This window comes from Embiotoca jacksoni, unplaced genomic scaffold, assembly GCF_022577435.1.
Source record: "Embiotoca jacksoni isolate LCO1_2020_lvr unplaced genomic scaffold, fEmbJac1.0.p SCAF_42, whole genome shotgun sequence".
In the NCBI taxonomy this organism is placed as follows: Eukaryota; Metazoa; Chordata; class Actinopteri; family Embiotocidae; genus Embiotoca; species Embiotoca jacksoni.
Window position 1 is genome coordinate 1,628,927 of NW_027185395.1, and position 3,652 is coordinate 1,632,578.

At 43.3% G+C, this 3,652-nt stretch overlaps 1 protein-coding gene across 1 annotated transcript in view; it reads left to right on the forward strand.

Annotated features, from left to right (window-relative positions):
- The window catches only part of fech (ferrochelatase), a 20,186-nt gene extending 17,014 nt beyond the window's left edge, over positions 1–3,172 (forward strand). Inside the window, exon 11 of the mRNA XM_069168952.1 lies at positions 1–3,172. This exon is cut by the window's left edge and continues 801 nt beyond it. The gene's annotated coding sequence lies outside the window, so the exon portion shown is untranslated.
- Positions 3,173–3,652: the final 480 nt, after the last annotated feature.

Consider the following 3,652-nt stretch of genomic DNA (forward strand, 5'->3'; position numbering starts at 1 on the left):
GGACGTCTCATCGGGTCATAAACGTCAGACGCCTCACGAGCTTCGTGGAAGTATGTCGTCATCATAACATCGGTAACATGTTCGTTTTTCAGCTGAAATAATTGAACCGTTTGGCCTCGACTCAAATCAGACACTGAAAAGGGGAAAATGAACAGTCGGGTTTATTAACAGTAAAATCTGCAGTCTGAAGTACTTTCACGCCCACTTAGTCTCCGTGAATCGATATAAACTGAGCTGGTTCAAACACAACAACCTGAGTTTAGCATTTTAAAAGAAGAGGAACATGACGGGCTCCTATGAAGCTTCACACACGATCAAAACTGAGAAGTTGGTGAGCAGCAGCGTGGTGGCACGTCGGGTTAGAAAATGTTGTCAAGCGATGGATGTTTGTGTGTCGGCTGGTCGTCCTCCGTGAAATAACGTTTCAACTACAAGGTTCAAAGTGCTTCACATAAAACCATGAAAGCATCAAAACATGCAGCAAAAGAAAAGGAAATTTAAGAACAGTTATTAAAACATTAAGCAAGAAATCCGTAAATCTGGTTGAGTGAACGACAGCAAACAGAAAAGTCTTCAGTCTTGATTCAAAGGATCTGAGAGTCTCAGCAGACCTGCAGCTTTCTGGGACTTTGTTCCAGATATGTGGAACATAGAAACTGAACGCTGCTTCTCCATGTTTAGTTGTGACTGTGAACAGAAAGGAGAGCAGCAGACGACCTGAGGGGTCGGGATGGTTCATAAAGGAGCAGCAGATCACAAATAAACCGTTCAGAGCTTTATAGACCAGCAGCAGGATGTTGAAGTGGATTCTGTGTTGGACAGGAAGCTGGTGTAAAGACCTCAGAACTGGAGGGATGTGGTCCAGTTTCTTCTTCAGCGAGGACTCGAGCTGCAGCTGACGGGACGATGAAGGTTTAAAGCCAACGTGCCCTGAATCTTCTTGAAGACGTTTGCCACCAGAGGGCGCTCTCCTCTCCGTTCTTCAATACCGACATCAGCTGGTTGCTTTCAGCTTGCAGCCACTGTTGATTTCAAACACCTGACGGCATGTTTCCCTCACAGATGTTTCGTTTCCGTTTGAAATCATTTTGAGCCTCTAATACTTGGACTCCTTTTCTGTCCTACTTGCTGTTTAGTTTTTTCTGCTCCAGGACGAAACGTCATCACGTTTGTGAGAAGAACATCTGGCGGATGTCAATACGTCAACAAAATGCAGGACGTGTTCTTTAAGTAGCAGAAGGAGGACACCGTCAGGTGGAGGGTTACAGACTGATCTCAGAGCAGCGAGTCGCTACGACTCGTTAAAAAGTTTCACAGGTTGCTGGTTTGAAGCCCACCTGCTGCTAGTTCATGTGGGAGGGTGGTAGCTTGACCTTTGACCCCTGACCCCCCCCCGTACTGTCCGTGTCCTGTGTTGCCGTAGTAAGGTGCCTTTTACGCCGCCGAGCTGGAACTACTGACCTGGTGCTTGGTGTAAATGTTGTTTTGGGCTGCTGACATCTGACCTGACGTGTTCCCGCCGCGGTCCATCGACGCCTCGTTTAAATCCAGAACAGAAAAAAAGATCCAGACTCGTGTTCGCTGTGAACGAGCGTCCAGCTCTTTAAACCACGACGCTGCTGACAGAAATCTAAACTTGTTCTTTTCTTGAAGGTGGCGCCGTCGGTTCTGAAGTGTAAAATCCTCCTGATACTACAACCGCTAGCTCATGTAGGCTCTTAATACTGCAGGTAAATCAATATGTTTCTAATCACTTTCATTCTGCTGATGTAGCACAAATGCAGCATTTATTAGTTGTTCGGTAGCTCGCTCAGTAGCTCGTTAGCGCCGCGGCTAACTTGTGAAACGCTGCCTTTGAGGAGGCTCGTTTCTACAGAGGAACGTCGCCCTCTTGTGGTTTTTACAACCTCAGGTTGAGTTGTGATGTGTTTACTGTCATTTTCAGAAACGGTGGAGGCTATGGAAGTTCTTTCTTTTTCTTTTTTTTTCTTGTTCGATTTGTAAATTGATATAAAGTCATTTTTAGATTTTCATAATTTAACAGGTGTGAGGAAAATGTTGAAGTCTCCCTCTGTTGTTATGTCTTTGCATTTCCTGCATTACGTCACCCGCTTGCTTCTGCGGCCTCTAGACGCCCTCCGTTTTGCTGTTGCCTAGCAACGGTGTTTCACGCCAAACGCACTCTGCACACGGGTTTCATTTCATCCTCTCGTGATGTTCGTGTCCGGTGACGCTGATCAGAACGAGCTTTGCTCTTTTAAAGACATTAAAAGTCATACGCTCAGATTCATACACCTCAGTCTTCACCATGGCAACCCATCGCCGTTGGTAACCACCACCAGTGTCTCCGTGAACTGTACAGTTGTTTATGGTCGGTTCATTCTTCTGCTTCCACTGTGTAATTCATACAGAAATGCACTTTATCAAACTTTCCACCGATTTGAAAGTGGATGAAAGTTTTTACTCCGTTCGACAAACTGTGAACTTTTAAATCTGCTGTGAGTCAGTCAGGAGAATCGTACAACACCTTCAGACGCCGTTTGATATTCGTAAGATGAAAGTTAATCATCCTGAAACGCAGACCGTCGCAGTCACGCGACTTTGTCGAGTCCAGTTTGTGCAGAAACGACGTAATTGTTGAGGTCCAGAAGGACGTGCTGATCTGTTCAGGGAGGAAGTTTCCTCCAACATCTTCTGATTTATCCTTTAACCATGTTGTTTTAGAAAGAGAGTGTGTCTGTGTGTGTGTGTGTGTGTGTGTGTGTGTGTGTGTGTGTAAGAGAGAGACACGTGTGTGTGCGTGTGTGTGTGTGTGTGTGTAAGAGAGAGACACGTGTGTGTGTAAGAGAGAGACACGTGTGTGTGTGTGTGTGTGTGTGTGTGTGTGTGTGTGTGTGTGTGTGTGTGTGTGTGTGTGTTGTACATTTAACAAAGGCTCTACAGCTTTCTTGCAGCTCTGGTGTTTTGTTGTAGCTATTGTTTGAATTTATTTATTTTTGTTTGTTTTTGTTTTTCTAATGCGTTCAAGAGCTCACAAACATCTGTCTCCACTGATCATGTTTTTTATGTATTATATATATATTTGAAGACATGTTATAAACGGTGCAACTACACACATGATGACAAGTCTTCCTTCAAAATAAAATACAATAATAAAACAAACAACTTGCTACTGGTGTGAGACGAGAGAAATGTTTGTGTGGTTTATTAATATAATAGTCAAGAAAGAAAGAAAAGAATAAAAGGAAACACGAAAGGAAAGAGGAGGAGCGTAAAGAATAAAAGGAAATATGAAAGGAAAGAGGAGGAGAGAAAAGAATAAAAGGAAACATGAAAGGAAAGGAGGAGTGTAAAGAATAAAAGGAAACATGAAAGGAAGGAGGAGGAGAGAAAAGAAAAGGAAACATGAAAGCAAAGAGGAGGAGAGAAAAGAATAAAAGGAAACATGAAAGGAAAGAGGAGGAGAGAAAAGAATAAAAGGAAACATGAAAGGAAAGGAGGAGGAGAGAAAAGAATAAAAGGAAACATGAAAGGAAGGAGGAGGAGAGAAAAGAAAAGGAAACATGAAAGCAAAGAGGAGGAGAGAAAAGAATAAAAGGAAACATGAAAGGAAAGAGGAGGAGAGAAAAGAATAAAAGGAAACATGAAAGGA